At 43.0% G+C, this 26,582-nt stretch overlaps 1 protein-coding gene across 1 annotated transcript in view; it reads right to left on the reverse strand.

Annotated features, from left to right (window-relative positions):
• LOC135232749 (uncharacterized) overlaps positions 1–26,582 on the reverse strand; it is a gene marked incomplete at its 5' end in the record, with an annotated part of 63,174 nt that continues 36,592 nt past the window's right edge. The window contains one exon of the mRNA XM_064293543.1: positions 1–26,582. This exon is cut by the window's right edge and continues 10,505 nt beyond it.

Here is a 26,582-nt window from a genome sequence, read left to right on the forward strand (position 1 = left end):
GTTTGGTGTCTTTTTTTTTTTTTTTTGGTTTGGAGCAGTGAGGAGTCCCTGGGTGTCATAAACAGTTAAGCACTGACTACTAACTCAAAGGCTGGCATTTTTAATCCCCCCGTGGGTGCTTCAGAAGAAAGGCCTGGCAATCTGCTGCTTCTGAAAGGTCACAGCCTTGACAACCTTATGGAGCGCAGTTCTACTCTGCGCACATGGGGTTGCCACAAACCGAGTTAGCGCACTTAATCAAAATGTTAGAGGTTCAAGCCCACCCTGAGGCTCCTCAGAAGAAAGGCCTGGAAATCTATCTTCAAAAAATCAGCCATTGAGAGCCCTGTGCAGTACAGTTCTACTGACACACATGGAGCCACCATGAGTCACATTCTACTGGATGCAACTGGTGTTATGAGGTGGTGGGAACTGACAGGAAGAGGGTGGGTACAAAGATTCTCTCTGGAGTGATGGAAATGCCTTTCATCTTGATTCCAGTGGTCATTACGTGCATATGGACATTTATCAAAACTCATGGAATTGTTTACCTAAGATGTGTGCATTTTCCCACAACAAAAGTAAATTTATTAATTTAACAAACAGCTGTACTTTCCACATATGGTAGCCCTGGGGGTCCTCCCTCTTCTTTACAAAGGAAAAGTGAACAGAATCACGCTTGAGTGGAAAAGGCCGTGCAAGGGAGGGAGTAGTGAGAAACGCCAAGGCAGAGGAAGAGCAGTGGCCTGGTGTAGTGAGAAGAGAAATAGAGAAGACTGAGTCAGAAGGGGAAGGTACAAGCCAAACAGGAAGACATGCGTGAGCTGAACGTAACAAGTAGAAAAGGCATAAAATTATCTTTGAAAAGAATCCAACTACCAAGTTAGACACAAAAAGAACTGAAGACAGTGTAATTTGGAAATTGTTCCCTTCCTCCCTCAGTACCTCAGTGAATCAAATCAGAAGAAGGAGAGGGGAATTCAGCAAAGGTCTGACTCTGGACATACCCCTTCTGGTTTTTACCATTCGCCTTTCATACTACGCCTTTCCAAGGCTCACGTCCTACCTTTGGCATCTGATCACTGATAAGCATCATGAGGTAACTGTCATTTATATATCTACATATACACAGCGGGACAGTGAGATTTACAGTCTATTCATTTCCTTAGTAAATGAATGAAACTATCATCAGAAGCCCCGACGAGGGAGTAGCCTGTTAACTGAAGCCCAAGCTGGCCTCAGGAACCAGAGATAACATTTCTCTTCCTTCCAGTTGAATTAATAAGACAAGCGGGAGATGACTCACACGCACAGTTGATGAAGCAATTAATGCAAACTCTCGCTCTCTGAATCATTCCCTCCAGTGAAAGAAACATGTAGAGGTATAAAGCTTGGCTGAAAAAGTAGACAACATGTACACAAACTAAACTCCACCGTACACTGGAGTGGCAAGGGACAAACAGGAGGATCTCCACCCAAACTTTGTGAATCAAGAGGGACCTCTACATGAGCAAGTTTCAGTAAGATTGCGCTAATCAGCACTGCTTCCTCTATTTCAGTTTACAAATGCTGGGTTTATTGGAATAGCTTTCTGAGACATTCCTATAAAATCAGCTTACTCAGAGAGTTTTTAAAAAGGAGAACAAAGCCAAAGGACACCATTGGTCTCTGGGGCATGTACATGTGTGAATAAGCAAAGCCCACTCTGAATTCCAGCTGATGTGAGTGCTATAACGACTGGCCAATGTCATTTGGGCCAGATGCATGAAAACAGCTCCATCCAAGAGACACTTCTTGTTTCTACTGCCTGAAGTATGGAGAACCAAATATTCAGAAGAAGGAAGGAATCCCAGAAAATACAGGCATGCGAAAAGGGAGTAGGGGAGTCCCTGGGTGATGCAAAGGGCTAATGCATTCAGCTTCTAACCGAAAGGTTGGAGGTTCAAGTCCACCCAGAGGTACCTCGGAAGAAAAGCCTGGTAATCTCCTTCCAAAAAATCAGTCATTGAAAGCCATATGGAGCAGAGTTCTCCTCTGACACACATGGGGTCACCATGAGTGGCAACTGATTTGGTGACAACTGGTGGGGGTGGTGGGTATCAAATCCACCTGTGTGCTTTTTCATACTGCACAGAGTTCTCCCACCCGCCCACTACTCACCCACACCCTTACAACATGGTTCCTGGACCAGCGGCAACAGTGAGAAATGCATGTTCTCAGGCCCCACCCCAGACCTGATAGTCAGGAACCCTGGGGGCGGGCCCAGCAGGCTGTGGTTTCACAAGATCTCCAGGGGATTCTGGTGCACCCTCCTGTTTGAGAAACTCTGCCCTAGAGGATGTTCCTTTGACCCACTGTTTCTGAACACGCTATCTCTCAGGTTTCTGAGATGAACAGAAAGTTAAGATTTAATTGGCTTAGTTTTACAGTACCGGGCCCAGAGAGCTATGTCACTTCCTCATAGGCTACATGTTGGAGAGCGGCTGAGCCAACATTAAAAACCACTCCCCTGTGTAAGGCATTTTAGAGTCACTTCAAAACGGAGATCCAATATAACGCTGTGGGTCAGAGCTGTTATCATTACCTCTAGTTGACAAAGGAAGAAGCTGGGGTCAGAAAGGTTAATGATTCAGTCAATTATAAAACTAAGTAACAGAACTAAGACCAAACCCCACTCTCCTGGTCTGGATCAGTGTTCTTGTGGTGAGGGCTTGGCAACTCTGTAGTGTATGTGTGCAAGCGACCATGTGTGTAAGAATTTGCAGATACAAAATAATACACGGTAAATGAGAGGAATCATATGTTATACTCTTAGCCCTGACTCTCACATTAAAAATAATTCAGTAAAACTTAATACTCAGTCAAATTTTGACTGGCCTCATCCGCACGCACTACTGCTACTCCAATTTCTCAGTTCCACCCACCATTTTGAGCTAGCCTCCAGAGCGCTAGATTCAGAAGAGCACCATCTGGCTGACATGAAACACAGTTGGGAGTGCTCCCAGTAACACCAGCGTTTGTGAAATAGCTACCCAACTAATTAAAAGAAAGAAAGAAAACCACAAGTCCACTGCTGTCAAGTTGATTCTGACTATTGGCAACCCCAGGTGTTACAGAGTTAAGCTGTGCTCCATAGGGTTTTCTTGGCTGTAATCTTTACGGCCACCATGGCCTCTGTCAGTTTGTCGTACTGCGGTGGCTTGCCTGTTGCTGTGATGCTTGAAGCTATGCTACCGATATTTCAAACACCAGCAGGGTCACCCATGGTGGACAGGTTTCAGCAGAGCTTCCAGACTAAGAAGACTAAGCTTCCAGACTAAGACGACTAAGCGTCCAGACAAAGAAGAACAGATGCCTTTGAATTGTGATGCTGGCAAAGAATACTGAATATACCATGGACTGCCAGAAGAAGGAACAAGCCTGTCTTGGAAGAAGTATAGCCAGAGTGCTCCTTGGAGGCAAGGAGGGCAAGACTTTGTCTTATGTACTTTGGACATATTATCCGGAGGGACCAGTCCCTGGAGAAGGACATCACGATTGGTAAGGTCGGTGAAAAAGAGGAAAACCCTCAACAACACGGACTGACAGAGTGGCTGACAATGGGCTCGAACCAAACAACAATCATCAGGATGGGGCAGGTCCGGGCAGTGTTTCATTCTGTCGTATGTGGGGTTGCTATGAGTCAGAACCAGCTCGATGACACGTAACAGCAACGATAACCATCTTTACAGAAGGAGATTACCAGACCTTTCTTTCACAGTGCTGCTGGGTGGGTCTGAACTGCCAACTTTTAGGTTAGTAGCCAGTTATGCCACCCAAGGACCTACCCAAGAAGATGGAGAGGGCGAATTTCCCCAAGTTTTTCCAACCCTTTCCTTTTTGTTGCTGTTGTTTTCCTTTTTAAATAGTGTAAACACTTTTAAATATACATATCTTCATTGTGGAAAATACAGAAAATGACAAAGGAGGAAATAAAAATCTCCCAGATAACAATAAATATTTATTCTGTCTGACTTTTTGTAAGCACAAATGCATAAATATTAAGTAATACATAAATATATTTTTTTTAATTTGTAATGTTACATATTGTCTCATATACATTCCTTTGAAAACTCAATTATGGGTATAGGTTAAACTGCAGGACTATATTAAATCATAATGGAATAAGATACTTATGTTCTCATTCTAGTTTTAAGATGTCACAAAGAGGGGGTTTTTAATTCACTAATTTAAAATTTTACCCTTGGTGAATTCTTATCTAGCTCAATTCTAGGAATTATAAGCATGAAACATGCCAGATAACTCACAAAACACTGTGCCAGGAAGTCACAAAACTGCATTTCACTAATCTCTGCCTGGTCCACTCCTTTGGGCATGAACAGGTAGGTTCTTGAAGATTCTCACATCACACTCAAAAGTAGACATGTAACCAGTTGCCATCAAGTCAATTTTGACTAATGGTGACTCCACGTGTGTCCAAGTAGAACTGTGCTCCATACGGTTTTCAATGGCTGATTTTTTTTAAGTAGATCATCAGGCCCTTCTTCCCAGAAGCCTCTGGGCAGACTCAAACCACCAAATTTTCGGTGAGCAATAACAGCTGAATGTGTTAACCATTGGCACCACGCAGGGGCTCAACGCCTTCCCACACTCTCCATACCCCGTGGCTCTGCCCTAATCCAGGCCCCCATTATTGCTCACTTGAATAACAAATGATGTTACAACTCTCCCCTTTAACTCACCCTCCACTCTGGATCAGATCTAAGATAAAATCTGAACATGCCACTCCTGCTGAAATAATAAGTAGAGCTTACATTACTGTGCACATCCTCTGTGCCTGGCACCCTGCTATCTGCCTTTCAGACATTGCTTTGTTTTATCTTTGACATCTTAGCTTAAGATGTTAAATACTATTTCACTTAATAAGATGGCAAATACTACTATTTCATTATTACATTGGAGGATACTAAGACTTACAGGGGTTAGACAACTTGTCCCAAGTCGCACAGTTAGTAAGATGTGGAGAAGCCTGACTCAGGAATCTATACAGTTGTCCCTCGTTATCCTCATTGGTTCCAGGATCCCCCAAGGATATTAAAATCTGAGGATGTTCAAGTCCCTTACATAAAATGATGTATTTGCATATAACCTACACACATTTTCCTATACACTTTAAATCATCTCTTAACCAAACCAAACCCATGGCCACTGAGTCAATTCTGACTCATAATGACCCTATAGGACAGAGTAGAAATGCCCCATAGGATTTCCAAGGAGAGCCTGGTGGATTCAAACTGCTGACCTTTTGGTTAGCAGCCGTAGCTCTTAACCACTACGCCACCAAGGTTTCCAAATCATTGCTAGATTACTTCTAATACCTAATACAATGTGAATCCTCTGTGAATAGCTGTTCATCACAATTGAAGACATGCTCTGGAAGGTCGCCTTTCTCTTCTGTGAGTTTTTGGAGCTCTTCCAGGGACACTGATGCTGCCGGGGTGTCAGCCGATGCCGATTCACCCTTGATCTTGAAGTTCTGGAGGCTGGAGTACTTTCGAGTGCTAGCCTGTCATCCCTTACTAGCCCAAAACTCCTTCCTCTGGCTCTTCTCAATCCCTCATACTTAGCCTGGGAAGCAACTGCTTTGACCACTTCATTGCTTTTTAGGGGCTTTTTCTTTCCAGAAACAAAGGGTGCACACAATACTAGTGAACGAATGAGTCGTGAGGCGAACAGTGCTCAAACAACGAGTGCTGGAGGGAGACTGAGGAGCTGTGAAATGACGGGGGGCTACAGCAGGGGGTGCTGCACATCACTTCATTGTGTGGATTCACCGTAGTGCTTTGTGCTTTTTGGAGTTTTCTTTTCTTTTTGCAAATATTTTCGGTCCCCTGCTAGTTGAATCCGAAGTGGGGAATCCATGGATACAGAGGGCCGGCTGTCTTCTTTACCATTTGTTAACTCAAAAATTCTCATGAGGATCTGTCATCAACAGCAGTAGTTCCCAACCATTTTTTTTTTTTTTTCAAATTATTTTGGCAGATTTCATGCAATAGCTGTTTGACTCTCAATCTCTGTTGCCCAAGAAAGTATACAATGATTTAAAAAAAAGTTACTATGGTTACAAGGGAGGGGAAGGCTGGGGAGGGAAAAACACTAACTAAATAGTAGATAAGTGGTAACTTTGGTGAAGGGTAAAACAGTATACAACACTGGAGAAGTCAGTACAATTTGACCAAAGCAAAGTCACAGAAGTTTCACAGACACATCCAAACTCCCTGAGGGAACAAGTCACTGGGGCTGAGGGCTGGGGACCATGGTCTCAGGGGACATCTAGTTCAATTGACATAACACAGATTATAAAGAAAATGCTCTACACCACACTTTGGTGGGTAGCTTCTGCGGTCTAAAAAGCCTGCAAGCGGCCATCTAAGATATACCAACTGGTTCCACCCCGTCTGGAGTAAAGGAGAATGAAGAAAACCAAAGACACAAGGGAAAGATCAGTCCAAAGGACTAATGAATGACAATTACCACAGCCTCCACCAGACTCATTTCAGCACAGCTAGATGGTGCCCGCAAACCCTGGTGGCATAGTGGTTAAGAGCTACAGCTGCTAACCGAAAGGTTGGCAGTTCAAATCCACCAAGCGCTCCTTGGAAACCCTATGGGGCAGCTCTACTCTGTCATATAGGGTCACTATGAGTTGGAATTGACTTAACAGCAACGGGTATAAGTATGGGTAGATGGTGCCCAGCTACTGCTACCAACTGCTCTGACAGAGATCACAATAGCGGGAGAAAAATGTAGACCAAAATTCAAAGTCACAAAAAAAGACCAGACTTACTGGTCTAACAGAGACTGGAGAAACCCCAAGAGTATGGTCCCCGGACACCCATTTAACTCAGTACTGAAGTCATTCCTGAAGTTCACCCTTCAGCCAAAGATTAGACAGGCCTATAAAATAAATAATAAGACATGTAAGGAACGTGTTTAATAGTTCGACCACGTATATGAAACTAAATGGGCGCATCAGCCCAAAAGCAAGGCAAGAAGGCAGGGACAGGAAAACTGAACAAACGGACATGGAGAACCTGAGGTGGAGAAGGGGAAAGTGTTGACACATCGTGGGGCTGGCAACCAATGTCACGAAACAATACATGTATTAATTGTTTAATGAGAAACTAATTGGCGCTGTAAACTTTCATCTAAAGCACAATAAAAAACAAAAAAGGGTGGGTTATTATTAATAACACTTTTTGTTTATGAGTAACAGTATCAGCTACATATATTTGAGGGAAAGTGCCCATTTCTGTGTTGTTGTTGTTGCGTACTGTAGAGATGATTCTGAATCATAGATTAAATCTGCAGAAAAATGCTTATTTGGAGCCCTGGTGGCTCAGTGGTTAAGAGCTACGGCTGCTAACTAAGAGGTCAGCAGTTCGAATCCACAAACCACTCCTTGGAAACTCTATGGGGCAGTTCTCTGTTCTATAGGGTCGTTATGAGTCAGAATCAATGCGATGGCAGCAGGTTAGTATGTGCATAGATGGATAAATCTGTTGGCACCCAGTCGATTCCAACTAATAATTCTGGGCCTGAAGAACTCTACCTCCTTTGAGGCAAAACTCAAACATCGCCATCTTTGTGGAGCCATTTGTAACAATACACCCCCTCCCCCCACCAAGGCAGAATTCACACATCCCTCTTCTATGGGATCACGGCCTCTGTGCACAGCCCTATTATGACATTTAACACACTGTAAATAAAACAATGAGCCAATATTTGACAACTCCTTTTGTCCAAACTTCCTGAGGACATTAGCGTCCCTAGCCTTATCCCAGAGCCTGGCATATAGTAGGTCCTGCTTGTAAGATTAATGAATATCAATGTCAATTTGGCTGGTGATTTTACTTGGGGAAGCCAGTTTTAGAAAATGACTCCTGCCCCTAAAAAAGCTATATTTTAGTGTGTTGCAATGGCTCGTCATCCGTAAACCACAAAACCAACAATGCCCTCCTCAGAAAGTAGGAGGCAAGTGCTCACACTAGGAATTGGAAGATCTTAGTTCAGGCCCTGGGTCTCCACAGCTGTGTGACCTTAGACAAGTCACATTACTTCTCTGAGCCTCCATTTGTTCAGTGAATTGGGGGTGGGGACCTTCGAGTTCCCACTTGTTGCAATATTCTCCAATGTAGGCAGTGACATGGCAGTTGTGGTGGGGAGGGGAGAGAAGGGAGTGGCTTCACTGGCAAGGTCACCCCAGTGGGATGACTATAGAGGGTTGTGGCCAACGATTTGAAGAGTTTCTGCACCCATCAGAAAAGCCATCCCTCGCCTGAGATGAAAGGAGCAACAGGTTATGTTAGGCAATTGTATGACGCACAAAGGTATAGATTAGAGTTGGCAAACATTGTCTGATGAGGGTCAGAAGGTAAATATTTTGAGCTTCACTGACCACATGTCTCTGTCGCAACTACTCAATTCTACAGAGCACAAGCAGCCATAGACAATAAATGAATGGGCATGACTTTTTTTTAACATAAATAAAACTTTATTTAAAAAAACAAGCAGCAATTTGGCCAAAGGGCCATATTTACCTATTCCTTGTCTAGATGAATACCTCCATGCTGATATGCAGTTCACAGTGTTTGACTTGAAGGTATAATTCTGGGATGTCCATCCCTAAGTCTCCAAGATACTTTCGAGAACTCAAAGAATACAATGAGGCACACATCACCACTCCTCCACCAGCAACGGAAATGAGGGAACGAATTTTTTGGTTAAGAAAAAATGTAATGGATTAGACCATGGACAAAAAAGTCAACCGAAAGGACCACAAGAACCACAGCTTCCACCAGCCTGATGGTGCCTGGCTACCACTACCAACAGCTCTGACAGGGATCATAACAAACAGTCCCTGGACAAAAAGGGAGAAAAATGTAGAACAAAATTCAAATTCATGAAAAAAACACCAGACTTACAGGTCTGACAGAGACTGGAGGAACCCCCGAGTCTATGGCCCTTGGACACACTGCTAACTCAGAACTAAAACCACTCCCTAAGCCCACTTTTCAGATAAAGGTTAGACAGGCCTATAAAACAAGCAATCACACACGTGAGGAACACGCGTCTTAGTTCGAACGAATATATGAGACTGAACGGGCAGCTCCTGTCCAAAAGCAGAATGAGAAGGCGGTAAGGGACAGGAACTGGATGAATGGACACAGGGAACCCAGGGTGGAAAGCGGGGAGTGTGCTGTCACATTGTGGGGGTTGCAACCAGCATCACAATATAAATTTTTGAATGAGAAATTAATCTGAGCTGTAAACTTTCACATAGAGCGCACACACACACATACAAAGTCAACTGCAGAAAGAGAATTACACCTGTGGCCCTCACTCCCCACCTCTCGCTAGCCCCTCAAACTCCAGTCAGCTGGATGGAATATTCGCATATTTAAGACAAGACTGCATGCTTTAAAAGAGGCATGTGGCTGGCTAAGCCAGTGAAGTACAGAGACATTAAAGCTGATATAGGAGACACTGGTGGTTCAGTGGTAGAATTCTCGCTTTCCACACAGGAATTCAGGTTCAATTCCCGGCCAGTGCGCTTCATGCACAACCACCACCAGTCCGTCAGTGGAGGCTTGAGTGTTCCTATGATGCTGAACAGGTTTCAGCGGAGCTTCCAGACTAAGATGCACTAGCAAGAAAGGCCTGGCGATTTGCTTCTGAAAGTCAGCCAGTGAAAACCCTATGGATCACAACAGTCCAATCCCCAACCAGTCATGGGGCTGGTGCAGGATCAGGCAGCATTTCACTCCATTGCGCATGGGGTCGCCATGAGTCTGCAGCCAACTGGACGGCAGCTAACAACAACAACAAAGCCAATGCAGGCAGTGACAAGGCTGTCAGAGAATGGCTTCCCTGGCAAGGTCACCCTAGAGGGATGACTGTTGGGGTTGTGGCTGAAGATTTGAAGAGTTTCAGGTCCCACACAAGAAGACATCTTTCTGAGATGAACAGAGCAGCAGGCTACGTAAACTCAGTGCCACTGAACAGTCAATCAGTCAGTTAATTCATCTCACTGCCTAGTTCTCATTCTCTGCTCACCAAGCAACCACCTGACCCCACATAGATATTTCTTTAGGGAACGCACGCACCGTGACTATTTCTGCATCCTACAGCACTAGAGCAGCGATTTCTCAAGGTAAATCCATAAAGTAGCTTCCAGTCATGATTTACATTCCCACATAGCGTGACACAGAGAGAGAATGAGCTGATCGCATGGGTCTAGGAATATGTTAGCTATGCTTTTCACTGTGAATTAACATGCTGGTATAATGGTGTCCACATCAGGCTTCTGTGTTGTAGAGGTATCTGAGTCAACCGCTCAGGGCGTGACAAGCCCTGGACAAAGACGAAGCCCTCTCTCAATCTCCAAAGCAGGGGCTGAGGGTGCAGGGTGTGCGTGGATCCAGCCAGCCTTCTCTGACAGCACGACTGAGACACTACTTCCACCTCTACTCATTTTCAACTGATTAGTCACTTGACTATAAAGCCAAAGAACTTAATGCTGCAGGACAAAGTTCACGTTCTCATCCCCAATGCATGTGTAGAATGGAAACTGGCACCTGATTTCATTATCTCAAAAACCGGAGCAAAGCACATAATAGCAACAGCCAAATACCCATAATGCCACTTAGGGACAGGCTATGCTGCCACAACAAAATGTAATAAACAGTTTACAATTTTTTTTTGTTTAGGGTGGGGGGCGTGAGTGATCTCCTGGGTGGTGCAAATGGTCACCACGTTCAGCTGCTAATGCAAAGGTTGGAAGTCTGAGTTCACGTAGAGGTGCCTCAGAAGAAAGGCCTGGTGATCTACGTCTGAAAAAGCAGTCGCTGAGAACCCTGTGGAGCACAGTTCTCCTCTGACACACAGGGACCCCATGAGTTGGAGTCCACTCAATGGAAACTGGTTTGGGGTTTTTTTAGTGTGTGTGTGTATATATATATATATTTTGTTTTCTTACAAACCTATATCATAGTGGCACGGTGGTTAAGAGCTCAGTTGCTAACCAAAAGGTCGGCAGTTTGAATCCACCAGCTACTCTCTGGACACCCTATGGGGTAGTTCTACTCTGTCCTGTAGGGTTGCTATGACCCGGAGTCAACTCGACGGCAACAGATTTGGCTGGGTTTTTGGATTTATAGCACGGTGAAGGGTCAGTTTTGTACAAAAACTGCACGTCCTTTTGTCCCACGAAGCTAAACAACCAAGGCTCAGAACTGAACTCAGAAAAGTCTTAGTCATAAAAAGATGACAGTGATTGCCTATTCATATGCTCGGGGTAAAATGAAAGAGAGTATATCAGAAGGTCAGTGCCTGCTTCTCTCAACCCTGCCAGGATATGCAAGGCCAAATACCCGCCCCCGCCTGACCAAGGAAGGAAAAGCAAAAGTAACTGCAAAGAAGCAGTAACAGTAAGCACCTCCTTCCCTGTTAGCTGTGACGGGATCCATTTTTCTCCCTCTGTTCCAGAATTTCTAACCTACGGGTCACGCTCATGCCCACAGAAGAGCCAATGGAGTTACCGAGCTGCTAGTTCCCAAGGAAGGACGCTTACTTTCACATTTGCAATGTGTTTTACTGGAAATGCTGTGTTCTGTTGCACAATCCAACTAAGAATTAAATATTATATGCTCTTCGAAAAAATTATCAAAATTTAAACCAACAGCTACAGCAGAGACCATCTGAGCTGCCAAGAATTTTAACACTGTGATTTTAGCGAGAAAGAACATTTTCCCCGCTGTTTAGTCTCCAGTGAAGTTCATCCTTGACTGTTACAGTCTCACATAGATGTGCGTACATTATACACACAAAGGTGGTCGTGTACTTTGGTTCAGAGTTTTTCACTTGGAATTTCAAAACAGGATTATCGTAAGTAGAGATACATGGAAAGGTAAAATGGCAATATTCTAAGTATTTCTACCCAGCATAATTTTGAAAGTGGCTAAAGTATAAAAACTTGGCTTGATAGCACCATTAAGAGATATTAGCTCAAGATCATCTCTCTCTTACAAATCAAATCCATTGCCGTCCAGTTGACTCTGACTCATGGTGACCCCCTGTGTCAGAGCAGAACTGTGCCGCATAGGGTTTTCAGTGGCTGATTTTTCAGAAAGTAAATCACTAGGCCTTTCTTCCAAGGCACTCCGGGGTGGATTCAAATCGCCAACCTTTCAGTTAGCAGGCAAGCACTTAGCTGTTTGCTCTACCCAAGGACTCCAGGCTTCCTGGGGGCTGTGTACTAATTTCCCGTAACATAGCACCTACCATACTCTACCGTAACAGTGCCTTGCACACAATGAAGAGTAATAATGATTTGCAGAATGGCTGATCCCCCACGGTATCAATTCCAATTAAGAGAAATCCAACCTTTCAAATGAATTTATGGAATAGACAAAATGGTATTTAATAAAAATTTTAATGCTCTGAAGTCCTCTATCTGCTTTTCAGAAAACTATTAAGTATTTCTAGATTTAAAGCCCCCCAGGGGGGGAAAAATCCATTGCCATCGAGTTGATTATGACTCACAGCAACCATATAGGACGCAGTAGAACTGCCCCACAGAGTTTCGAAGGAGCACCTGGTGGATTCAAACTGCCGACCTTTGACCTTTTGGTTAGCAGCCATAGCGCTTAACCACTACGCCACCAGGGTTTCCAAACTCCCCAGGGCAGAGTAAATACACATATTTTCCTATACTATCCTCCATCAAAGCAACTTTACTTCATTATTGCAAATCGATAGATCACCATTTGAATTCACGCTAAAGAGTGAATGTAGCCACGGACTGTCAAAAATTATCAAGTGAAATAATTACTGATTGGTGCACTGAAATAAAAAAAAAATGAATGTAGGCTAATAAATGAAGATGGTTTCAAGAAAGCATAAAGTCTAAAATGAGATAAATCAGAGAGTGAATCTGCCAATCGGCCTGTTGGGCTTAGGAGGAAAGATTAGGAAGAAAAGAGTGGTGACAGTGAAATAAAAACCACACTCTGGCCTTGGTGACCACCCATTACTGAGACAGGCTCTATCGGTGGCCCACATCCCAGGTCCCACCCTTCCTCAGGCCCTGACATGAATGTAAGGTACCAGAAGTTCCTGGATGGTGCAAATCGTTAAGTACTCGCCTGCTAACTGAAAGGTCAGGAGTTCAAGTCCACCCAGATGTGCCTCAGAAGAAAGGCCTGGCAATCTACTTGCCAAAACATCAGCCATTGAAAAGCCTGTGGAGCGCAGTTCTACTCTGACACATGTGGGGTCAACAAGAGCCGGGGTCAACTCAATGGCTGCTGGTGGTAGGCGTAAGAGACTGAAGCCAGTGGACATCAGCTGCATGATCTTCATACTAATGGACTGAATCATAGTCTCCATCCCAAGCAAATGGCCATGAAAACCCCAGAACTATCCTCTGGCCTTACAGGCTCTCCCCAGATGAGGTGTTCACTCCTATGGCTTTAAATACTATCCAACTCCAGGCTGATGAGTTTATATACATGGTTATATAGTGTGTGCATATGTGTCTGTATTCTGGAATACATGTTTTATTTTTATATATTATATGAACTACATATGTATTTTATATGCATATACATATTATATATATGTTCATATATATCTAAGGAGCCTGGTGGTACAGTGGTTAAAACACTTGACTGCTAACCAAAAGATGGGCTGAACCCACCAGCCTCTCTGCAGGAGAAAGATGTGGCAGCCTGCTTCCATAAAGATATACAGCCTTGGGAACCCTACAGGGCAGTTCTACTCTGTACAATAGGGTCCCTTTGAGTCAGAATCTACTTGACAGCAGTGAGTTTGGTTTTTCTGGTTCGTATGTCTAAATCAATACTCAACCATCTAAGATATCCCACTGTTCCCATCCCGTCTGGAACACATGAGAATGAAGAAAGCCAAAGGCACAAGTGAAAGATTAGTCCAAAGGCCTAATGGACCACAACTACCACAGCCTCCACCAGGCTGAGTTCAGCACAACTAGATGGTGCCCGGCTACCACCACCAACCGCTCTGACAGGGACCACAATAGAGGGCCCTGGACAGAGTTGGAGAGAAAAGTAAAATAAAAATCCAAACTCACAAAAAAGGACCAGAATTACTGGTCTGACAGAGACTGGAGAAACCAAAAGAGTATGGCCTCTGAACACCCTTTTAACTCAGTACTAAAGTCATCCTAAGGTTCACCCTTTGGCCACAGATTAGACAAGCCCATAAAACAAAGAATAATACACCTAGGTCAACCATGTACATGAGACTAAATGGGCACACCAGCCCAGGGGCAAGGACAAAAAAGCAGGAGGGAACAGGAAACCTGGACAAATGGAAACGGGGAACCCAAGGTCTAAAAGGGGAGAGTGTTGACACATCATGGGGTTGGCAAGCAATGTCACAAAACAATATTGTATTAATTGTTTAATAAAAATAATTTATTCTGTAAACCTTCATCTAAAACACAATAAAAATATAATTAGTTAATTAATTAATTAATGCCTGACATCTCCATTACTCAAAGGTTCACATGCCCAAAACAGAATTCTAGATGTCACTACCACTCACTTGGCCTGCTCCTAAACCAGTCTTCTCCCTCTCAGAGAACCATCCACCTAGTAGGCACCTTGGATTTCTCCCTCTTCCATACCCTCTACTTCTAATCCATCAAAGGGTCCCGCCTGTTCCCCTGTGATATAGAACCGAAATACACGCATTCCTCTCCAACCCATCCACCCCATCATATCTCATCTAGAGCACTGCAGCAGCCTCCCAAATGGTCTCCTTTCTTGATTCTTTGTCCATCTACAACCAATTCTCCACACATTACCAGAACAATCTTTTAAAAAATATTAGATTACACCACTCCCCTTGCTTAGAAACCTCAATGGTTGCTATAGTAGCTGAATGGTGGCCCTCAAAAGGGATGTGCAAATCCTAATCCCCAAACCTGTGCATGTGACTTCATTTGGAGAAAGAGTCTTCACAAATGTAATTAAGTAAAGGATCTTGAGCTGAGATCCTCCCAGATCACCCAGATGGGCCTTAAATCCAATGACCAGTGTCCTTATAAGAGACAGATGAGCGTCATGGACACAGAGGAAAGGCCACGTGAAGACGGAGGCAGAGAGTGGAGTGATGCAGCCACAGGCCAAGGAACGCCTGGAGCCACCAGAAGCTGGAAGAAGCAAGGACGGATCCTCCCTCGAGAGTCTTAAGAGGGAGCATTGGCCTGCCAATACCTTGATTCCGGACTTCTGCCCTCCAGAACTATGAGGGAACACATTTCTCTTGTTTTAAGCCACCAAGTTTGTGGCAAATCTATTAAGGTAGACCCTAGGAAGTTAACAGGGATTCTCATCACGTTTAGAATAAAACCCAAGTTCCTCTCCATGACTACAAACAACCAACATATTCTGGCTCCTGCCTAGCTTTTCCATCTCATCTCCTGACTCCAGCTCCAAACACAAAGGCTGCTTCTGGCCTCAGGCCCTTTACGCGGCCATTCTCTCCACCTGCAAAGCTCTGCACCTAGTTCTCATCACACCACCCACCACCAACCCAACTTGCCAGTGACAGCTCTTTCGTATCACTGAGGTCTCTGCTCAAATGTCATATCCTATGTGGGGCTTCCCCTGACCTCGCCAAATAAAATGACCCACCACCCACACCCACTACCACTGCTCTCTACCCTATAATGTGTCGTCGTTAGCTGCCATCCAGTCAGCCCCGACTCATGGAGATTCCACGCACAATGGAACAAAATGCTGTCCAGTCATTGGGTTTTCCTTGGCTGATTTGCAGAAGTAGATCACCAAGGCCTTTCTTCCATCCCCTAATGTGCCCTGCTTTATTTCTTTGCTGGAAATAAAGAGTATATTTAAGGGTTTACTTGTGGTCTTTCTCCCCAGTGAGAAGGTAAGCTTTGTGAGGGCAGGGACTTAGACGGCCTTGTACCTGCTCTGTCCCCACGGCACAAAACGTCTGGCCCAGAGTAGGCACTCAGTAAATGTTTGGTTGTTTAAGAATGAATACTTTTTTTTCTTCTAAAAACCTGACTTGACAGCACCATCAGGAGATATTACCTCAGGATTGTCTCTTGTTACAAATCAAGTATGCTACTATTATTTTTGAGAATATCTGAGGGTTACAACCCCTCTCCAACCCCCTTCTATGAAAATTCAGGTGATCAAAACGTAGCTTTCCCACTTTGACTATTTGGGTAGAGAAAATGCATAGTGTAAAAGAGAAGCTTAGACTCCACCAGCCACATGACCTTGGGTAAGTACAGATAGTCCCCCACTTACAGTGGGGTTCTGTTCCGACGACTCCATCGTAAGTCAGTTCTGACATAAGGCAAATACCTCATTTTTTTTTTTAATTTTCATTATTATTGCCCTTTATTATCAGTGTCTTTAAACATTCAATCTTTATTTGTCTTTGGGGGTTGGCATGAGAATGATAACATAGTAAATTACATGTTGCAACATGGTAAGTGGTACACATTACAAAAGGGTAAAATGAAAAAAAAAAAAAAAGGACTGTCCTAAGGGTGGTTCATTGTAACCCGAATAAGTTATAAATCGGGAACTACCTGTAATTGACTTCCTTGAGCCCTTAGAAAAGAATATTTGCTATGTCTACATCTATAGGGCTGAGGTAAGAACCAACTGAGGTAATTTATTCAACAAAATATCTCTTCGGATATTGTGCCTGCACAGTGACACAGGTAAAACCCAGACAAGAAATGTCTGTCACATATATTTAAGTTTATTTTACAAACTTTAAAGTGCAGCACAGATATGAAGGGATGCCTTTGAATTATGGTGTTGGCCAAGAATATTGAATATACCACGGACTGCCAAAAGAACAAACAAATCTGTCTTCAAAGAAGTACAGACAGAATGTTCCTTGAAAACAATGATGGTGAGACTCTGCCTCACATACTCTGGACACGTTATCAGGAGGGACCAGTCCCTAGAGAAGGACATCACGCTTGGTAAAGTAGAGGGTCAGTGAAAAAGAGAAAGACCCTCAATGACATGGATTGACACACTGGCTACAACAATGAGCTCAAGCCTAACAACGATTATGAGGATGGCATAGGACCAGGCAGTGTTTTGTTCTGTTGCACACAGCACCTAACAGCAACAACAATATGTAATTTGTGTGTGTCACGTCCAGTGGACAACCTGCTCCCCATATCCAAACCATTCAAGATGGACTGCTCTTCAGACCTCTTCATACACATGTAAACCAGAAGCCAGTTCTCTACAGAGAGCTACTGCCATCTTCACTCAGTCGCTCACTCTTTCTCAAATGCTCCTCATTTGTCTCATGCTGAGCAACGGCTAATAACATTAAAACTACAGAGCTGTTATCAACAAGGTTACAGCACCCAGTCATCTATGAGACAGCACCTATGGATGCTACAAACCCCAAAACCTTATTTCTCGTTGTTTCAGAATAAACAAACTGTTTTAAATAGGTACCAGGTATGTTTGCAATGGAGTCCCTGAGTGGTACGAACAGTTAACACGCTTGGCTACTAACCAAAAGGTTAGAAGTTCGAGTCCACCCTGGAGCACCTTGGAAGAAAAGCCTGGTGATCTACTTCAGAAAATTCAGCCACTGAAAACATTACAGAACACAGTTGTACTTTAAAACACCTTGGGTCCCTGTGAGTCAGAATTTACTGACGCCAACTGGCCTTTTATGTTTCCAATGCTCATTTAACAGAGTTTATATATGGCCCCCTCATGGTCATTTTTAATCAAGTGAAAAAGATAGCCTATGGCTTGTTTTTACAACTCCGCCTTCACAGCCCCTTTCATGACTTTTTTCTCAGAAGAGGTCCTTATCTCTCAATTCTAAATTCCTGGTTCTTATTGTCCTCTGGCAGGAGCTCTGGAGGTACTAATGGTTCAGCACTCAGCTGCTAACCAAAAGGTTGGCGGTTGAACTCATCCAGCAGCTCCACAGGAGAAAGACCTGATACCAGCTTCTGTAGAGATTACATCCTAGAAAACCTTATGGAGCAGTTCTACTGTCATACAAGGTCACTATGCGTTGAAAATGACTCCACCGCACACAACAATAACACTGCCTTTTGGAGGAACAGAGAATTTCTTTGAGGAGCTGATACAAGCTACAATTCGCTCCCCAGAAAAACGCATATACATAGAATTTCATGCTGTAACACAGCTGCTGGGGGGCCTTGGAACATTCTGAAAAAGTTCAACGATCAAAATGAAGAATTTCCAACCGCCTTATTGCAGCATCAGGAAAACAGTATGCGGGCCCAGCCTCCTGGCGTTCTTCTCTCCCCTTCCTCAGGCTGGCCACACAATCTGGCACCTCTGCCAGTTTGGTCGTCTCACCAACTACACAGCAGTGACTAGAGGGAGACAGAAACTCCAAGCACAGGCTATGCAGTTCTCCCGAATGTCACCGCAGCAATGGTGGTCTGGGAATGGGTGACAGGAGGTGCACTTATTAACCATGTTCCCAAAATGCCCCAAAAGAGCCCAAAGTCCAACAAATTTTTCAAGAAAACAGAATACTGGCCTGTTCATTTTTACTAAAATGTGCTGTTTGTTTGTTAGGTTTGAAATGCACTTACACACTGGGTATGGGCAGGGTTATAAGGGAAAACAGACCAAAATGGAGAAAAGGGAAAGGAAGGATATACTTACAGTAGTTTCCTTACACATCTGAGAGCTCTCCCTTTTTGTTTAAAAAAATACACTGATTCTGTACATTCAGCTAACTAACAATTGCTTTTCTTGATTCTACATATGTGGGTGCTAAACTCACAGTAAATAATGGGAAAAAATCGAAAATAACGGGAAAAAAATCTAAAAGTATAGGGAGAAAATATGTCAATTAGAAAGCCCCTGAGTCATTATAGTAATCAAGCCTGATTCTGTATCAGCTTTGCCAAGTACTATTAATATTGCCTACAATAAAAATTAAGGCTTTGTCAGTCAGGGGCTTTAGTGAGTAGGTTAATACATCTACTTGCTGAAGCTGAGACATCGTGTTACCTCCCTCACTCTGTGCACGCCATGTGAGTAACAATATTAGTTTCCCACTCTGCTCCAAAAAGATCTGTTATGTTTAAGAGCTAAAAAAAAAAAAAAAAAAAGGAATTTTTTTTTCCTCCCAAAAAGGCACCAAGTGTTTTTACCTAACAACTTGCAATATGCATTCCAATGCATAAAGTCGTCTTTAAGTAACGCTGGTATGCTGTATTTAAAAGATTTAAGGCTACATTCACATAAACATTAGCAATAAAGGAGAATTCTACAAAGGAGGAGAAGCCACTGCCATGACTTATTAACTATTTCAACAAAAAATTCTCAACTGAAGTTTTAGAAGTTATTTTTCAAGGGGAGAGGTCATTCTTTAGTGGCTATATATTAAGATCACAGGTGTGCCATCTCAGAGAATATTTTCACTTTATAAAAAAAGATACTTTTTATGATTTCTTTAAAAAGGAATCTATCTTTATGGTGGCATAGTGGTTAAGTGCTACCGCTGGTAACCAAAGGGTTGGCAGTTCAAATCCACCAGGCGCTCCTTGGAAACTCTAAGGGGCAGTTCTACCCTTTCCTGTAGGGTCGCTATGAGTCGGAATCGACTCGACGGCACTGGGTGGGTTGGATCTTTATGCAGCTCAAATACAAGTTCAATTATCCAGAATCAACTCACACATAACTTGCTACTATAAATCAACTACAAATATCACTTAATAGACCTAAAGGAAGGGCCAAGAGACAAAACTCAAGGACAACCTTTATAAAACAAACTGTGTTATGTATCATCCCTTTACGTGAAAACTTTTATTTATAAATCTAGCAAATTTCCCTGCATGGGCTGAATTTCCTTAAGCTTTTCAGACAAATTCCCTGTTTTCAACAGAATTAGTTCCAATGTTTAGTCAGACAAGAGGCTCTGGAGCATTAAGATAATTACATAATTTTAACTTCTAAGTATATACATATATATATTTAAATTAATAACATAGTGTACTTACTTGCATAGAAGGAAATTTAAATTACAAAGAATCTGACTTCCAAAATTCCTGAACCCAAAAGCCATTTAAAAAAATAGCCCGAGCCAAGCAAGTTTCACTAAACATTTATCACAGCATAACATTACTATGTTATGAAAGTTTCTGGCTATCATGCAATTTCAAATTCGTGTCCATTTTTACCCCACTGCGTTTTTAGCATAAAACTAAAGCATGCTGATTCTGGTACAAACCATAAAAGGGGCCATGAAGAAAGTTCAAAGCAACCTCAAGCATGATGACTTCATGTTCAAACTATTTTTCTCATGTTAAAAACTCACTGCCATCGAGTCGATTCCAACTCAAAACAACCCTGTAAGACAGATTAGAACTGCCCCATAGGGTTTCCAAGGCTGTAATCTTTATGGAAGCAGGCTGCCACATCTTTCTCCCGCAGAGTGGCTGGTGCGTTCAAACCACTAACCTTCTGGTTAGCAGCCAAGTGCTTTACCCACTGCATCACCAGAGCTCCCTTTCTCATGTTACTGGCATTTAGATCTTTGCCTCTGTCTGACTCACATGCGTCAGACTGTAAGTTTGGCCAAAACAGCTATTCCAGCCAGGTGAGGAAAGTACTTTGTTGTCCTAAGTACAAAGTGGATGGCATTCCCTTTAAACTGAGCAGGCTAAATATGGGCAGATCTCATGAAAAACTGATACAGGCAAAGAGGGAGAAAAAAATTACCAGCCCAAATTCCTCCATATGAATTTAGAGAAAATTCACGAAGTCTCTAAGGGAGCTTTAGGTGCCTTTTGGATTAGGTGGGAACACCAAAGCCCCCAGACTTTCAGATTCTGTGGCATTACAAGTTTTGTTCCTACTACGCAAGGTTAGGAAGGAGATGTAATACGTTTCCTGATGTTGTTGTTTTTGTTATTAGCTGCCATCATGTTGATTCCAACTCAGGGTGACCGCATGTGTGCAGAGTAGAACTGCTCCATAGGGTTCCAAGGCTGTGAGCTTTCAGAAGCAGATCACCAGGCCTATCCTCCAAGGCACCTCTGGGTGAGTTAAATCCACCAACATTTGGGCTAGTAGTCGAGTGCTTAACCATTTGCACCACCCAGGGACTCCTACCTTTCCTGACAATGGCTTCTAGCCCCTGGCTAAAATGAAGTGTTCATCCTTAAAAGATCACCTACAAGTAGTCCCCGCCTTACACCGGGGTTCTGTTCCCACGACTCCATCATAAGTTGGTTCTGACGTAAGTCGAATAGCTCAGTCTTTTCATTATCAGTAGCTTTATACATATGGTAGTGTTCTTAACAGTGAGTCATAAAATTGAACATCTGGGAGTGGACACCTGAGAATGATAACATCGGCAAATTACACTCTGCAACACTGTACGTAGTACATATTACTAACAACAAGGACAGTGGTAAGTGAGGTTCGTCGTACCTCGAACATGTCGTTAAGTTGGGGACTGTCTGTAAACAGTTTACACCATCTGCCAAGGCCAACCAAATACACCACCACAGAAAGGAACCCCATGAATAAGGCGAAGAATGACCATTGGGGCTTTCTATTTACAACCTCGCTCTGATATAAAAATCCTGATGGAACAACCATTCAGACCAGGGTTGTCCCAGGGCAGGCAGTCCACAGGCAGCACCTTGCCTTGGGACTGTGGTGATTACAGATTGTGAAAGACAAGCCTCCTTCCCACCATGGACTGCGCCAAGGCACTATTCTGTTTTCACCAGAAAAAGACAGGAAGTGAGGAAGTCCACTCCAACTCTCATTTCTCAAACAAATACAACTTACTTTAATAACTCAAACCTGATAACTAAATCATTTGCAGGAAGGGCGGTCAGATGACTAAAAATAATTGTTTATTAGTCTGGAAGAGAGAAAATGGCTATACAGCTTTACAACACGGTACCTTGGAGAACTGAAATGAACAACATGCTCAGTTCTTTTTGCCTTAGCTGGTGTGTATTGCTTGTATCTGCTGGACATTGGTTGGACTCAGTTTCTACAGCCTTCTGAAGCATCAGAGCTGGAGTTTTCTGTGTTTATTCAGGTTTCCAGATCTGCTATTTATTACTCCACTACTGCGTGTTTTCATTCCAGAGGAGTGTGAGAGTTAATTTGTTATTGCGAGTTTCTTAAGGAGTCAAAACATCCAGAGAAAAGCACGAACTCCACACAGCAATAAAGGCTAGAAAATGTCTCAACAACATGGAAATGACTCACCGCCTAAAGAGATGGAGGCTTAAGAAACACTCTCCCAGTCAATTCGGGGTAGATTTGTTCAGATGAAACAAAACACAGCTCAATCCAGTTTTCATATCGGAAACCAAATTTAAAAAACATGATGGCTGAAAATACCCTGTGAAAATAGTTTGAAACGATTTTCCTTCCTTTCCCTGGTCAGTGAGGGCAATTAATGCCTGTGCTCATGTGTGCATATCTGGCTACTCCCCATGCTCTCCTCCAACAATATTTATGCCCAGATAAGGGAGGGAATCATCTTCATACAAGCTGGCTACATTGATTCCAACACTGTCCTGCTTCATTTTAAAAGAAGAGAAAGAAAACCATCAAAGTGAAACCTAAGCATTTCTAACAGAAAACATTCCGTAAACACAGACCTTTCAGGTCAATTCATATTTAAGCACACAAGGAGCGGACGCACATGGCAGGGATGACTGGGAAAATCTGCAAAAAAAAAAAAAGTATCTGGTATTTCTCTACTCTCTCTCCCCTTAGTCCTCCAGGCCGCCCAGCCCACAATACCCACATACGTTTTCCTTTTGGTCACAATGGAAACCCTGGCAGCTCAGTGGTTGAGAGCTATGGCTGCTAACCAAAACAGGTTGGCAGTTCGAATCCACCAGGCGCTCCTTGGAAACTGTATAGGGCAGTTCTACGCTGTCCTATAGGGTCGCTGTGAGGTGGAATGGACTCAACGGCAACGGGCTGGTTGGTCAGTCACAGCATGGAATTCAATCACCCAGTTAAGATGAAGGACTAGCATGAGCTTCCTACATTCACCAGCTGCTGTCGAGTCAACTCTGACTCAGGGCGCCTCCTATGTGTCAGAGTAGAACTGTGCTCCATAGGGTTTTCAATGGCTGATTTTTCAGAAGTGGATCACCAGGCTTTTCTTCCGAGGAGCCTCTGGGTAGACTGAAACCTCCAACTTTTTGGCTAACAGCCAAGCACTTAATCATTTCCATCACCCAGGGGCTCTCTTACACTCAGTAAACTATAAAAAGCTCAAAAAACATTCCCAGTTCTGTCCACTAATATTAAAAGGGCTATTAACATAGATCTTAGTGTTACAGCTAAACTACTGTTTAAATGCTTCTAACGATTAGAAAATGTCTAAGGTAGAACTCCTCTACAAGGATGATGCCAGTTATAACTTATACATGCAAATTATTAAGACCTCTTGAACCTGATTATGTGTGACACAGAATAATTTCTTAACACAGTCCTATTTCAGGTGGATCTCCCAAGAGTTCAAGCCATATGGAACCTAATTAGACACTGAACACACTCCCTACTTGGTCTGAACGAATATGACAATACTTCAAAAATGATTTTTTCCCCAAAGGCAGTAACAGTTTAGGAAAAAAAAGCCTTCTCATGTATGAAATCACTGCTCTGACGTTATAATATGTACAAAGATGGTTATAAACATAAACAAAGCTCCAAAACCAAACCTACTACCATCAAGTCAATTCCGACTCACAGTGACCCTTCAGAACAGAACTGCCCCATAGGGTTTTTCCAAGGCTGTAAATCTTTAAGGAAGCAAACTGTCACATCTTTCTCCCACAGTGCAGCTGGTGGGTTCGAATCACCAACCTTTTGGTTCATGCACTAAGCATGACAAAACAGTCAATTTGGGGGCCAGATACAGTTATTAGGTAACAAAAATAAATGTACAGATAGTTCCCAAGAGAGATTTGATGCTGAAAATTTCAACCACCACTTTTGTAAGTTTTACCATATAAAAAACATAATATGTGCTAGTAAATTGAGTTCAGATCTAATATGAATAAAGAAGTCCATATTACAAAATTTTAAGAAGAAATACAGTTTAAAGTCTTTTAATTACTTATAGAAAAACTGCAAAATAATCAATAAATTCTTTAACGAACAAACTAAGAGAGTTTATATAAATTGCACGCAAACATTGACTTCTTAAGTGCTTCAAAACGATTTCCTTTCTTATGTACACTCAACATTTATTAGTCTGTGATATTATTTAAATTATTTTTGCATAGTAAATATTTTTTCATAGATAAGTTATTAATGTAAATATTCACTCAGACTTGGACATGAATTCAGACTATGATAGGTTCCAAAAACTAAACCAAACTCATTGCCATTGAGTTCATTCCGACTCAAGGCAACCCTACAGGACAAGGTAGAACTGTCCCATAGGGTTTCCAAGGTTATAATCCTTATCAAAGCAGACTGCCACATCTTTCTCCCATGGAGCAGCTGGTGGATTTGAACTGCCAACCTTTTGGTTAGCAGCCCAGCACTTACTCACTGCACCACCAGTGCTCCTCATGACAGAATCAGACCTAGCAAAATTTGGGTCCAGCAAAAGTGAAAAATTTCTAAGATAGATCACTTCCTCCCTTCACCAGGATGTTACTGAGCACAAAAATAATTTCAGAAATATCTCAGCAACTCAAAAGGAGGCTATACATTGTTCACTCATTCAACACATTAACGTGCATGGCTGCTAACAGAAAAGTTGGAGGACTGAGTCCACCCTAACGTGATTTGGAAGAAAGTCTCGGTGATCTACTTGAGAAAAGTCAGCCATCGAAAATCCTAGGAAGCACAGTTCTACTCTGACATACATGGGGCGGCCATGAGTCAGAACTGACTCCACAGCAATTGGAAACGACTTGAAAATGTTAAAGTTACAAGGCAAAATTTAGAGATCACTCATCCGCACACTGGTTTTTCTTGAGAAGAATCTGAGAATGAGGGAGATCAAATGCCCTGAGCGTGATTAGTTCATTAGAAAGAGGCGAGACTGGGAGAAGAGAGCAGGTTTGTCCACTCCCTGCTCCTTAGTCTTTCTGCCATGCCCTTGTGGATGCTGAGAGGGAGGTAAAGCCCTCTATTTACACAGAGTCTGATGGAAAACAAGACATCTAAGAAAAAAATGAAGCAATCACTGACATGATAGAAAGAGTTATACAGACAAGGACACAGGAACTGAGAGCCGGCGGGAAGGGAAGTTAGTTTGGAGTGAAATACCTGGGAAAAATCTCTCCATCCTGGAAAGGGGCGTTCATGCTGGGTATTGATGGCTGGGCAGAATGTCTGTGGATAGGTGAAGGGAGGGGAGCTAGGGAAGACTATGAGCAAAGCCTGGTGGTCAGAAATAAACATGGTATATACAGACACAGTACACAGACACAGTCTGAGACCTACGGTTAAAACCAGGTTTTATCTACATTCTCTACAAGCTTAGGTCTCCCTCTCACTAAACCACCTACCACCCATGTCTGCCATCTTGACCTAAATGATACACAAATAATGGAGTAGAGGGCTCTAAAGGAGAACTATAACATAATAGTCATAGGTAAAGTATAAATGAAGCATTGGTGGTCAGTGACAGAGGTCTCCCCTTCCAAGCAGGAGACCCAGTTCAATTCTCAGCCAATGTAACTCATGTGCAGCCACCACCCACTTGGAGGCTTGTGTGTTGCTATGATGCTGAACAGGTTTCAGAGGAGCTTCCACACTAAGACTAGGAAGAAAGACCTGGCGAGCTACTTCTGAAAATCAGCCAATGAAAACCCTATGAATCACAACAGTCTGATCTGAAACCATTATGGGCATGGCACAGGACCAGGCAGCATTTCCTTCCATTGTTCATGGGGTCACCATGAGCTGGGGGCCAGCTCAACGGTACCTAACAACAACAACAAAGCATAAGTAGCATTTACTAGGTGACGAATTAACTCTAAGTATCTTGCATTATTAATTTATTTAATTCTCACCCTGATTATCAGCTTTATTTTTCAGATAAGGAAACTTAGATACGAAGAGCTTAAGTGACTTGGAGGAGCTAGTAAGTGGCAGGGCTGTTATTAAACCACAGGAGATGCCCAAATTCTTGTATACCCAGCTACAACTGGACATAGAGGCACAGCCTTCCAACAAGTTTGGATAGCAGCTTCAGAAAGGCGTAGTACCCCGTTCCCGGTCACACAGCTTTTATTCCTGTCCTATCCTCCTGCTGACAATTCAGTCCCAAATGCTAAGGATTCTTATGGTCGCTGTCACACTTTATTATGGGTGGGATTGCGTCCTCCAAAAAGGTATGTCAAAGTCCTACCCCATGTGATCTGTGAATGTGCCTTTGTTTAGAAGAAGGGTCTTTGAAAACGTTATCAGTTAGTTAACATGAGGTCATACTAGAGGAGGATGGGTCGTAATAGAACCTGAGTGGTGTCTTATAAAAGA

Source organism: Loxodonta africana, chromosome 1 (genome assembly GCF_030014295.1).
Source record: "Loxodonta africana isolate mLoxAfr1 chromosome 1, mLoxAfr1.hap2, whole genome shotgun sequence".
NCBI classification, from domain to species: domain Eukaryota; kingdom Metazoa; phylum Chordata; class Mammalia; order Proboscidea; family Elephantidae; genus Loxodonta; species Loxodonta africana.